The following is a 14,141-nucleotide window of genomic DNA, read 5'->3' as shown; positions in this document are numbered from 1 at the left end:
CCCACGCAATGATATACAAACACACAAAGACGAAGATCCCCCGTGTAGCCTTAACAGACTGTTGGGGCAAGTGCTGTTAGCGAGCAGCACCTATGAAGGCCGGCACGGCACATACGAAGGGGTGGGTGGCCAGCGCCACGCCCGACCGCCTTTGTCTCCCGAGTAGCGATTGTTTACACATCACACCAAGGTACTAATTTGAGGCTGAGTGGATCTAGGGGAGGCCCAGTACCGGCCCTGACATCACTCGTTTGCTGATGCTGCTTTACGGACAGCGCGCTCCCCGTCATGATAACGTCGAAAGTCCACCGCTCGTTCAGGAAGCCGTCTTGCTATCCTTGCCCCGCGCCTCTGATGAAGTCCAGCACACAATCAGAACAGACGTCTCTGTGTGCGTTTGATGTGTGTGTGTCGGGGGAGCGGTGGCGCAGTTGTTGTTGTTGTTGTTCGCAGGGCCGCCGGGTGCGGGGCCCAGGGCGAACGCCTCGAATTCGCTGTCGCCTAGAGACGGCTCTGCTTCGTTAGCACGCCCGCGGTCATCATCAGCGGCGAATCATAACTTGAATCTGCCCCTTAGGCCTTCATCGATGTCAACTCAGCCTTAAATGAGTAACTGGTTACGGTGTTAAACCACAGCACTGGGGGAGACAAAGGCGGCCGGGCACGGTGCGGTTCACACCAACACTTGCCCCATCAGTCTGCGTGGCTTGACGGGTCTCCTTGCCTCCTGTATTGCGTGGACCCCATGAGGATCACGGCCGCTGGTCAAGCCCGGCGACGGATTGACAGTCAACGGAGAGAACGCTCCCTGGGTGGGACGTCCTCCGCGGAGATGGAACCGTAAGATCGGCTCGTGCGCACGAGCCGAGGGATGGGTGGCAGTGGCTTGGGGAGGCGTCTGTCTGGATAGATCACGGTGGATGAAAATCTACAGGGTAGTCCAGGTGTCTTGTGATCCCCCCCCCCCCCCAAATTAATTGATCGCTAACAATCGTTTTTCTTTGCATGATTCATTTCAGTTTAAAATGAAGCTTAGTTTTAAAATTAATTCGGCGAGTGCCAGGTGAGTGGCGGGTGAGTGTTGAGAGTGTCAGGTGAGTGGTGAGGGTGTCAGGTGAGTGGTGAGGGTGTCATTGGTCAATGTGACCACTCGCCTATACCACGTGGCACAACTGCCTCCATCTCTCCGTGTCTCTGTCTCCGTCTGTCTGTGTCTGCCCGTGTCCCTGTCTCCCCGTGTGTGTGTGTCTCTCTGTCCGTGTCTCTCACCGCGTCTCTGTAACATCAGCAACAACGTAACGTCATCAGCAACAACAACAACAAGAACGCATCTGTCGTTTGTTAGACCATGAGCCCACGCGAGACGTATCGTTTGACGTTGGCGTAACATTCAGCGAATCCAATTTCTTTACGTGGCCCAACAAACAGTGAATTTCCAACGATGAACTATTTGACATTAGTGGGGTTTCGATTTAAAGCTTTCGTGACTGCAGGGATTCATGTTCTTGGATCTTTCGGTAAAGTCACGTAGAAGGGAAATAATAAAATAATTAAACATTTCATTTTTTTGTATTTTTATTATTTTATTATTTCCCTTCTACGTGACTTTACCGAAAGATCCAAGAATATTAGTGGGGCAATGGAAATGGTTTTGAATTTTCCTTGACGCCTACATGAAGAGAGGGAGTGTTGAACAGATGGAGATTAGTCCACACTTTGCTGTGCCGCCTTCTCCTGGCGAGGCAGCGATATGGGCACCCCCTTCACTCCACACGGGAAGAGTTTCTGGACATTCGTGTGGTGATCAAAGATCTCCCGTGTATCGGTCGCCGATGGTTGGTAGTGAGAGGTAATCGAGTTCGTAGCGCAGCACAGCGCTAACCGCTGCGCCACTACCCCCCCCCCCACACACACAACAAAGACAAAGATCCCCCCTATAACCTTAACAGACTGTAGGGGCAAGTGCTGTTAGCGAGCAGCACCTATGAAGGCCGCCACGGCACACGAGGGGTGGGTGGCCAGCACCACACCCGACCGCCTTTGTCTCCCCAGTGGAAATCTTTTTACACGCTGAACCAGGTGCTCATTTTAGGCTGAGTCGATCTAGGGGAGGCCCAGCACCGGTTCAGATAATCGTCGAGCTCGGGTCGCCGGGTTCGTAGCGCAGCGCGATAACCACTGCACTGCCGCTCCCACAGACAGGCAAAGACAAATATCCCCCGTATAGCCTTTAACCTTTGTTTGGGGCAAGTGCTGTTAGCGATGAGTACTAATGCAGGCCAGTGACGTCACACCACACCCGAGCGCCTTTGTCTCTCTAGCGGCGACGTTCACTCGGGTCGCCGGGTTCACAGCGCCAAGCGCGCTGACCATGGGTGTAAAAAACCCGATTTTTCCAGCGGCAGGCATCGGGTTTCTTCTTTAATACAATTAAACCCGATTTCGGGGAATTAAAACCTGGTTTAATGAATACGAAACTCTGATCCAAGGCTTAGGCTGCTTCCTCGTCGGTGCTGCTATCGTACTCGGGGGGGGGGGGGGGGCGTCGGGCACGGGGTAATCGTAGAATGCGGCGGGCAGGTTGGTCTTGATGAACACGAGCTTCTCCTCCACGATCGTGGGCGCCAGTGAGTTCTTAGCTTGGAATGGATGAAGCCCATCGTTGAGAAGTTGGCGAAGTGCGGTTCTGCAATTAGAACCAATTAAACCGGATTTCTCCCAATCTCAGATGATCGGGTTTAAAATAAGAAGACAATTAAACCCGATTGTAAAAAACCCGACTCTGCCACCCTTGGCGCTGACCACTACGCTACCGCTCCACACCACGTACAGCAAACAGCCACCACCACCATCAACCCCGGCTACGAGGTGGCTCGGCCTCGCCCAGGTGGAATGTCGCGTGTTTAATCTTTGTTCACCTCCCCACCCAACCCACCAGCCCCCCCACCCACCCCCCTTGTTCTCTTACTGAGCGTAACGTTTCACCTGGGAGGTGTAGTGTAGTGTGTCTCGCGTATCAATCCATCAGTCGGGCAGACACTCAAACTCACCCCCCACCCCCTCCCAAAGGCAATGAAGTTATCACCGCCACCATCAATTTAGTGAGCGGTTTTGCTGTTGTCTTTGTCTCCAGAAAGGTCCGCGTGTGTGTTGATAGCCTGGGGTAAGAACGCGATACGCGCAGAGGGAATATCGTTTTGCATTGACACGGAGGAATACAGCTCATCAGTTATTTGGTTGTTGTTGTTGCGTGTTTATTGATGCAAAACATTACGTAAAGGTGCGTGCTCACAATGAGCTCGCTTCTCTCGAACAACGCTTGCTTTCCTCTGTGTGTAGGGGCACAGGTGGTGCATCAGCCGGTCATCTCAGTCAGGCAACCCATGGCACCTGGGTCTGCCCCGTGACCTCCTGCCGGCGGGCGTTCGACACTTCACGTGGCCTCAACGTGTCCCTAGCCTGGCACAGTCGTCGTGGTGACGTCACCGCCACTTTGTGTCGAAGGGTGGTTGTTGTTGTGTGGTGCATATTGTGGGGAGCGGTAGTGTCGCTGTTAGCGCGCTGCGCTACGAACCTTGCGACACGAGTTCGATTCCGGCTCACGGACACTGCCAGTTACGATTACCTAATCCGGTCCTGGGCCTCCCCTAGGTCGACTCAGGCTCAAATGAGTACCTGGTGCGGTGTGTAAACATCGTCACTGGGGAGATAAAGGCGGCCGGGCGTGTTGATGGCCACCCACCCCTTCTTGAGCCGTGCCGGCTTTCAGAGGTGCTCGATAACAGCACTTGCCCCAGCTGTCTATTGCAGGCTATACGGGGGTTCTATGTTTTGTTTTGTGTGACGCATAGGGCAACCGAGAATATCTCAGATGCCGCTCTGTGACATCCACTTTCGCGGGCCGTTCTCTTTGGACGCGAGCGCTTTGCACCGCTCAGCGGGATTTTCGTCTCAGCCTCAGCACGTGATGCAGATAGAGGCGCAGCCCTGCAATTGCCTGCTCACGCCACTGTCGGTGGAAGGTGAATGTTATCAGGCGAGTACTGAGAGTGCCACGTGAATGGACAATGCCACCACTCGCCTTCACCAACAACAACAACAACCGCCATTCGCCACTAAGTGGCGGTGACGTCACCACGACGCTTGTGCCAGGCCATGTGCACCTTGAGGTCACGTGAATTGTCGAACGCCCGCTGGCAGGAGGTCACGGGGCAGACCCAAGTGCCACAGGTCGACTGATTTAGATGACAACTCCCGTGACACACACTCGTCTGACCCTGGGCACTCACATCACACCACTGTCTCTCTGTCTCAGCTCTCCGTGTCTCCGTCTCTCTGTGTCTCCCCGTGTCCCTGTCTCTGTGTCTCCCTGGGTGCGTGTGTGTATCTCTCTCTCTCCGTGTCTCCGTCTCTCTGTGCCTCCCCGTGTCCCTCTCTCTGTGTCTCCCAGGGTGCGTGTGTGTGTCTCTCTCTCTCCGTGTCTCCGTCTCTCTGTGCCTCCCCGTGTCCCTCTCTCTGTGTCTCCCAGGGTGCGTGTGTGTGTCTCTCTCTCTCCGTGTCTCCGTCTCTCTGTGCCTCCCCGTGTCCCTCTCTCTGTGTCTCCCAGGGTGCGTGTGTGTGTCTCAGCTCTCCGTGTCTCCGTCTCTCTGTGTCTCCCCGTGTCCCTGTCTCTGTGTCTCCCTGGGTGCGTGTGTGTGTCTCTCTCTCTCCGTATCTCCGTCTCTCTGTGCCTCCCCGTGTCCCTGCCTCTGTGTCTACCTGGGTGCGTGTGTCTCTCTCTCTCTCCGTGTCTCTCCCCCACTTTATCTGTGGAAAGAGGTCGTTTTTTGACCTCCTCTTCCACGCTGTCCGGACGTCTCAGGGAAGAGTTGGGAGAACCCACGCTTTACCCCACCACCACACGGGACCTGCCGACCCACTTCACTGTGACGAACCCATTCAGACTACACTGCTTTGGCGGACGCAAGCAGTAGGGGAGAGGGGAGGAGAGGGATTTGAGAAACTCGCCCCCATTGTTTAACTTGCCGCGCCCGGAGATGGTATCGAACCTGCGACCTCTATGATTCGGAAGCCCAGCGTGCTAACTTACAACAGCACGGCATCGTTCCTATTTGAAGTCTCTACTGAAATGTAGACCGGTGTAGGTGAATGTTCACGGTTCTGCTCCGTGCGTGACGGCAGCAGGCGATACAACTCTTTTTGTTTGTGGAAAAAAGAAAAAAAAACTTTACAAAGAAAATATCTCCATAAAAGATCAGCGCGTTTGTGTGGATGGATCGCCCGGGGTAGCAACTGCATGAAGACAGAGAGAAAGACTCAAAGACTATCGTTTTGCGTTGACTCGTTAAACGGGCACATTGCTTGACACCTAGGCTGTCGCGACAAAATGTTATCCATAGTAAAGAGAGATTTTTTTGGGGGGGTTAGATTGCGTTCATTTTAATGGGTCGTTAAACTGGCGCAGAACGAAGTCATAAAACACTTCACTGCAGTTCATTGTAGCACTGTATATAACTGACCTTCAATTTGTTTAAATTGACCGCTCTGATACTTTATTCTATTCTGCGTTCGGTCGCTGGGGTTGAAATAAATTGGAATTCGATACAATATCTGGTAATCACCGAGAAATGTCTCGTATACCATAATGTTGAAGCATAAAGTAGACTGAAGAAATAAATAAAGACACCAAATCCACTTTGTTGCTGCGTAGAATTATTTATTAGATTCACCTTCAATAAAGAAACGTCAAACTTCAAGCGAATTTGCGGAAAAAAATATTTCCGCTCGACCTTCGTCTGCGTGAGTGTAAAAATCCACCCGCTCATGAATATTCATGAGGGGGGGGGGTGCGGCATGTGGAGTGACGTCACTCTCTCATGAAAATTCACGATGGGGGGTGCGGCATGTGCAGTGACGTCACGCTGCGTTACACACAAACAGACATTCTTGGTCTTCTTGGTTCTTTCGGTAAAGTCACGTAGAAGGGAAGTAATAAAATAATAAAAATAAAACATAATAAAACAATTCTCACGACGTTTCGGCCACAACGCAAGCAGCCGTCCTCAGGCGAAGAATGAGAACATTATCAAGCTAGGAGCTTATATAGGTGTTGCGAGGAGGAGCGCCTTAACAAAAGAATGTGCATATGAAGAGGAATTTAGCATACCAATGGACAATGCGTAGGAGGTGGGCGGAGGGGTTTCAAAGTCCCATTATGCCCATGCATTATGCAGGATCAACAGCACCACGGGGGGGCGCAAGGAACAACGTTAATAAAGGAAAGGAATGTTAGTGATATGTAGCTGCATTTACCAAACAACCACGTAGAAAACCAAAGTAAAAACTACATAAAAAACTACAATATAAACTGAAACTTACTATACTCTACAATAAGCTGAGTTACTAACAACAAATAATAAATTACAATTCTACGTCGTAAGAAGTATATAATATACTTCCATCTAAACTTTATTCTCTTAGCATATACAGTACTATATACTGCCATAGATAAACCCAACATTAAATTATATACTGTATTGCTGTAAACCACCCTATACTTTATACATTTTAATATAACACTATGTATTATTCAACTCACCCTAATGTGTATCGAAATGGTTTATTACGTCCTTCCAATGATTGCTAAGCCTGAATCCATCTTCTCGGTTAAAATTGTCTCTGTGTTTGTATATGTGAATCGCCTCATGAACGAATCTCTCATGATAGCCAGATGGCTTGCAGAGAACCTCCGTCTTGGAGAAGTCAATGTCATGTGAGCCCACTGAGTTGTAACAGTGGTCTGCCACGGCTGAGGTGTTTGTCCTACCGTGTTTTAGATCAGCTTTATGTTCACGAATGCGGTCTGAGACGTGTCGTTTGGTTTCCCCAATGTAACTGCTACCACAGAGGCAACTTAGTTTGTAGACGCCAGGGTACTGTATGTCTGGAATCACATCTTTTACAGATGGTACCAGATCACGGATTTTATGTACTGTGTTGAATCGGACCTGGATCTTGTGTTTAATCAGGATTTTGGAGATCTTTTTTGTGACCCCAGCAATGTAGGGTAAGGTGATGGTCTTGAAAGGCTCCTCAACAGGATCTTTCTTGATGGTTGGAGTGATGGCTTTGCGGATTGTGTAGTCGGAGTAACCATTAGCCTTAAGAGCTTGGCGTACGTGTTTGAGTTCCCTGGAAATGTGTTCATGGTCGGAGATGCATTGGGCTCTATGATATAGAGTCTTGATGAGGGAATTCTTCTGGGATGGATGGTGGTGGGAATCCGGTTTTAGATAAGCATCCGTGTGGGTGGCTTTCCTGTAGACAGAGTGGCTCATTGAACCATCAGGTCTACTTTTGATTAGGACATCCAAAAAGGGTAGCTTGCCATCATTTTCGACTTCCATGGTGAATCTGATGGCTGGGTGTATGGAATTGATGTGGTCGAGAAATTGGTCTAGAGCAGGCCGGCCATGTGGCCAGATGACAAAAGTGTCGTCTACGTACCTCTTCCATAAGGTCGGGCGTAGAGTGGCAGTCTGGATGGCGTCCGTCTCAAATTACTCCATGAAGATGTTGGCTACAACCGGAGATAGGGGGGAGCCCATGGGGGTGCCCTCAATTTGCTTGTAGAAGGTTCCATTCCAAAATAGAATACAACAACAAAATTCAAGAACTACTCAACGATGGCAGCTATACAAAAATTAAAAGAGACCCCACCAACAGCCTCGTCTCCAAAACCAACAACATCATTGCTGCTTCAACCGCATTAATTGATCAGACCAAACAGTTCTCGTTGAAACCTTCTGCAGCCAGGCCACCAAGATTGTACGGCTTGCCAAAGATACATAAAGAAGATACACCTCTTCGTCCCATTGTCTCTACTATCAACTCCCCCACTTACAAACTGGCTCGTTTTTTGTCCGAAATCCTACGGCCTTTCACTGGAAAAACCACCTCTGCAGTACTAAACTCTACTGACCTGGTATCGACAATCAAGGGGATTGCCCTGTCCCCAGACGACCTGCTTGTCAGTTTTGATGTGGTTTCCTTGTTCACAAAGGTGCCTGTGCCTGACACCATCGCAATCATTGAAGACTTGGTTCATCAAGGACTAAATGCTGGGGTACCCCCCCTGGTGAGACACTGCTTAACCAATACATACTTCACCTGGAATGGAACCTTCTACAAGCAAATTGAGGGCACCCCAATGGGCTCCCCCCTATCTCCGGTTGTAGCCAACATCTTCATAGAGAAATTTGAGACGGACGCCATCCAGACTGCCACTCTACGCCCGACCTTATGGAAGAGGTACGTAGACGACACTTTTGTCATCTGGCCACATGGCCGGCCTGCTCTAGACCAATTTCTCGACCACATCAATTCCATACACCCAGCCATCAGATTCACCATGGAAGTCGAAAATGATGGCAAGCTACCCTTTTTGGATGTCCTAATCAAAAGGAGACCTGATGGTTCAATGAGCCACTCTGTCTACAGGAAAGCCACCCACACGGATGCTTATCTAAAACCGGATTCCCACCACCATCCATCCCAGAAGAATTCCCTCATCAAGACTCTATATCATAGAGCCCAATGCATCTCCGACCATGAACACATTTCCAGGGAACTCAAACACGTACGCCAAGCTCTTAAGGCTAATGGTTACTCCGACTACACAATCCGCAAAGCCATCACTCCAACCATCAAGAAAGATCCTGTTGAGGAGCCTTTCAAGACCATCACCTTACCCTACATTGCTGGGGTCACAAAAAAGATCTCCAAAATCCTGATTAAACACAAGATCCAGGTCCGATTCAACACAGTACATAAAATCCGTGATCTGGTACCATCTGTAAAAGATGTGATTCCAGACATACAGTACCCTGGCGTCTACAAACTAAGTTGCCTCTGTGGTAGCAGTTACATTGGGGAAACCAAACGACACGTCTCAGACCGCATTCGTGAACATAAAGCTGATCTAAAACACGGTAGGACAAACACCTCAGCCGTGGCAGACCACTGTTACAACTCAGTGGGCTCACATGACATTGACTTCTCCAAGACGGAGGTTCTCTGCAAGCCATCTGGCTATCATGAGAGATTCGTTCATGAGGCGATTCACATATACAAACACAGAGACAATTTTAACCGAGAAGATGGATTCAGGCTTAGCAATCATTGGAAGGACGTAATAAACCATTTCGATACACATTAGGGTGAGTTGAATAATACATAGTGTTATATTAAAATGTATAAAGTATAGGGTGGTTTACAGCAATACAGTATATAATTTAATGTTGGGTTTATCTATGGCAGTATATAGTACTGTATATGCTAAGAGAATAAAGTTTAGATGGAAGTATATTATATACTTCTTACGACGTAGAATTGTAATTTATTATTTGTTGTTAGTAACTCAGCTTATTGTAGAGTATAGTAAGTTTCAGTTTATATTGTAGTTTTTTATGTAGTTTTTACTTTGGTTTTCTACGTGGTTGTTTGGTAAATGCAGCTACATATCACTAACATTCCTTTCCTTTATTAACGTTGTTCCTTGCGCCCCCCCGTGGTGCTGTTGATCCTGCATAATGCATGGGCATAATGGGACTTTGAAACCCCTCCGCCCACCTCCTACGCATTGTCCATTGGTATGCTAAATTCCTCTTCATATGCACATTCTTTTGTTAAGGCGCTCCTCCTCGCAACACCTATATAAGCTCCTAGCTTGATAATGTTCTCATTCTTCGCCTGAGGACGGCTGCTTGCGTTGTGGCCGAAACGTCGTGAGAATTGTTTTATTATGTTTTATTTTTATTATTTTATTACTTCCCTTCTACGTGACTTTACCGAAAGAACCAAGAAGATGAATCCCTGCAGTCACGAAAGCTTTAAATCGAAATTTAGACATTCTTGGCTCATTCTAGTCGCGATTGTCACGTGACCAAAACGTGACAATTATCGACGAGTTGAGCACACCCGTGTGGTGGAGAGTAACCCCACGTGGGAGAGTAACCCCACTTGGGTTTACTCTGCACCACAAGCGGTGTGCTGAAGCCGTCAGTGTTAGTGGCACGTTTTGTCTCCGTGACGAACCCCTTGCTAATTGGCTGTGTCGGGTGGTGGCGGGTTTAACGACACAATTCATATTCTTGGTTCTTTCGGTAAAGTCACGTAGAAGGGAAATAATAAAATAATGCACCTGATGATGATTGCTTGTGTTGCAGTCGAAACGTCGTGAGAATTTTTTTTGGTTTTATATTTGTATTATTTTGTTATTTCCATTCTACTTGACTTTACCGAAAGAACCAAGAATATGAATCCCTGATGGTCACGAATGCTTTAAATCGAAATTTGACATAATTCATATTTACGCGATCAGACCCAAAGAAAAACACTTCGCTATAGAGGCGCATTGCGGCGTTGACTTTCATTCTTAAGTTCAGTTTTCGAAATATGACTCACTCGCTTCCGCTTACCTGCGTGCGAAAGGTTCGTTCCACGTCGTTGCCAGATAAAATGGTAAAAAAACAATTCTCATATTTTGCTACTGGCAAAGGAGGTTCCAATGGTAGGTGTTAAGATGTTCCAAACACCAAATAGATACATTTTGCAAGCCACAAAGTCTGCATTGACCATATGAAATTGTGGCTAAACGTGCAAACAAATATGCTCTGATAATATTTTGGATACTGGCAAAAAAGGTCCCGTAAATTTGACGGTAATGTGATCCTCTGACCTTAGGGCACCATCAAAGTAAAGGTTCATCTATGATAGCGATCTAAGATAAGAGAACCACAATACAGCTTCCGTCTGGAACGCTCTTCCGATATTAGGAAGCCGCTGGGTTCTATGCCTTTTACATCGTGTAGATGGAAAACGAATTTCTTTAGAAGTGCTTTTTGTGCTTAGTTTGTTGTCTTTCCGCCCGCACTTTCGATTAGCACGGTTGGCTACGTACGGTGCGAAAGAAGTTAAACATACAAACATAACACGCTCAAACAAAGCCACGTGGACTAAAAGTCGCGTAATTTCGCCGCATCTCGGCTCTTCTCCCCAACGATAATGATCTATGCTCTAGCGCCCTCTAGCGGCGATTCTTTTTGTATCCGCAAGAAAACAAAAGTGACTTTGGGGGCGTCCATAAATGACGTCACGCACCTGGGGGGGGGGGGGGGCGGGGTCAGACATTTGTGACGATGTGTGACGAGGGGGGGTGTAAGAAATGTGACGTCACATCAAAATGCGCAACTTTAAATAAATATAGACAACACATTCTACTTAATTAAATATACTTTTTAATAAATGTATTCTCCTACAACATCAGAGTGCAGCGCCGCATTAAATACGCACTACAATGACAATAGTTTAAAGCAATTTATTTTTTTGGGGGGGAGGGGCAGAGCTTTGTGACGTCATATTTGAGGGGGGGTCTGACTTTCGTGACGCCGGTGTGACGAGGGGGGGGGGTAAAAAAAAATCGTCAAAAATCGCGTGACGTCATTTATGGACTGCATCCTGCAGTAATGCGATTGTATTAATACTTGTCATTATTATTATTATTAAATCTAGATGATGATTTAAAAGTGCACAACTCCAGTGGCTTCCTCATCTCGGAAGGAAGAGCGCGTTCCAGACGGCCCCAGAATCTGAAAGCGCCGCGCGATGAGGCCGGTGACCACCGTCTTTGTTTCGATGGCTGAGCAGCGAGGATGACCACCCCGGAGTTGGCGTGCTGGTGGTTTATGCTGCGCTGGGCACATCCCAGCCACGCCAGCACAGTGGATGGTCCAGTGGCTTCCTCTCTCACCATCGGAAGGGCCTTCCACCAGCAGAAGAGCAATACCATTGGGCTGGGGAATCCAACATCCTGATGGACTAAACACGTTTTTTGTGTGTGTGTGTGTATATTTACGTGGGGATAACGGAACGGCGTTCATCTTGCGGAGGGTTTATTACCCGGTCTCGGCAGATCGCCCGCACTTTAACTTCTCACTCTTCGATCGCCTTTTGCTCACCTTTCCAACGCCGTACTTCGCACCCCGATCGTAATTTTGTATTGTTCGTTGTTTATAACTTTGTCGCCGGGCTCTACTGGACCTCTGTGAAAATAAGAGCTTCACAGCTCATCTGATTTCTCCTGGATAAACAAAAAATGGATTCTGATTCGTTGATTCTTTAGCGGTGAGAGGCGAGGGGTGCGTCGCCCCGGGCCCGGCAGTAGGGGGAGCTGCCACGGAATCACGCCGCGCTCCCGGGCCGCGAACGAACCGACGTGGCAATGGTAATTGGCTACTCGAGGGACTGACTGGAGACTCAGTGGGTTGGACAGCCACCGAGCGAGTGTCAATTGAAGCCAGATTAACACCGTTTTGTCTCAACGTGGAGATGCAATGCCTTGAACAAGCATAGGCTTCACCCCATTTCCGGCAAGGATACAGGAGGTGTTAGGATGTTCAAACCCCAATTAGACACGCGTATTGCAAGGCGCCGTAGTCACCGCACATCGTGCTTGCGGTAAAGCGTGCAAACCACGTGGTTTGATCACCATGTGTGCATTGTCCGTTGAAGCTGATTCAGGACTACACCAGCGACAGCCTCCTATATGGCCTCGTCTCACCACCAGTGCGACACCAGAGGACAACGCCAAAAGGCGGACAGCACAAGGGCAATGCACAAATAGCAAAGCATTCTTATCTCGGTCGGAGCACTTGTGTCTATGATACTGGGAGATAAAGGGTCCCGTCAAAAGATAAGCCTTGTTCAGACCATCAGCCGAATTGGATTTCAACAACAAATAACATGCAGCAGCAGCGTTTGCTTGAGTGAGCAAACTGTAGACTGATTTCAAACTTGTGGGTCTCATTAGCAGTGGCAGGCTTGTGAAATCGATTCGTTCAGTCCGCCAGCCTGTTGGCTTTCCAGACCAAGTGACATTCAGCAGCACAGCTTTGTGTTTAGTTTGTTGTTTTGTTTTGCGTTTAGTTTACTGTCCTTCTCCGCACCTCCGATCAGCAAGGTTGGCTACGTACGGTGCGAAAGAAGTTCCACGTGCATGCTAACAGGGCGAGCCAACTCCGACTCGGCGTGAGCGCCGCTCTTCCAACTTTGCCCACAAGGCGGCGGACTTACCACGCGTGACCAGCCCCCCCTTGTCAATCCACTGCTGGGTGAAGGCCTCCTTCCTCCAACAACATCGTGTCGGGGGTCATGGTGGGGGTCGTTTGACCGCTGGTCAGGGCGGGGTGGTGAAACGCGCACTCCCCCCTCCCCTCACTCACCCCTCCCCTCACCCTTGTCCTCACTCACTCTTTCGCTGACCCTCCAACCCCTCGAGGTGCCCTCGCCCAGACCCCCGCCCGCCCGTTTCATGGAGATCTGCGTGCGCAGATCTCCATGACGCAATGTTCGCCCACAGACCCCGGCCCTGCCTAAGGCCACTCGATCTGGGCGATAGACATCCGCGGAAGTGCATCGTCCCCTCACCACCACCAGCAGCAGCAGCAGCAGCCTCGGTGTCACTAGAAATCCGAGGAAGTTCCTCCCGCTGCTTCTTTGCACGCAACCCCGACCGATACGACCATCCTTGGGACCTCCCTTGCCACAAGTTTGTGTGGTTTATGCAGACATGATTCCTTGCCAAAAGGTTTCAGTTTGGTGTTTTAACATCTTAACACAGAAAGGGTAAAACCTTTTATTCTACCACCATCCTTCTTACCACTCCACCAGCAAGACTATAAACATTCTGCGCCTGTCATCAAGAGCAGCAGCAGCAGCCATGATCAATCCACTGATCGACGAAAGCCTTGGTTCTATCATTGGCTATTGATGGATGATAGATTATATTTATTACAGAATACATACGCAGACGATATCTGCTCCTCCAAATAACAAAAAAAGTTTTTTTCACACATCCCACCAGCCACCACAGCCTTTCAAAAAGCAGTTCCAAAGAGTTCAGATTAGCAAAAAGTGCATCGCTCCAGTGGCTTCCTAATATCGGATGGAAGAGCGTTCCAGACGGCCGCAGAAGCGCATCTGAAAGCGCCGCGCGATGCGCCGACCGTCCTCGTTGTACGGCGAGAGAGGCGCTCGCGTGATGGTGGTTTATGCCCCTTGACGAGACCAGTCAAGGTATATTC

The sequence above is a fragment of the Lampetra planeri genome, chromosome 46 (genome assembly GCF_965212315.1).
Source record: "Lampetra planeri chromosome 46, kcLamPlan1.2.h2, whole genome shotgun sequence".
NCBI lineage: Eukaryota > Metazoa > Chordata > Hyperoartia > Petromyzontiformes > Petromyzontidae > Lampetra > Lampetra planeri.
Note: the sequence above shows the minus strand (reverse complement) of the source record.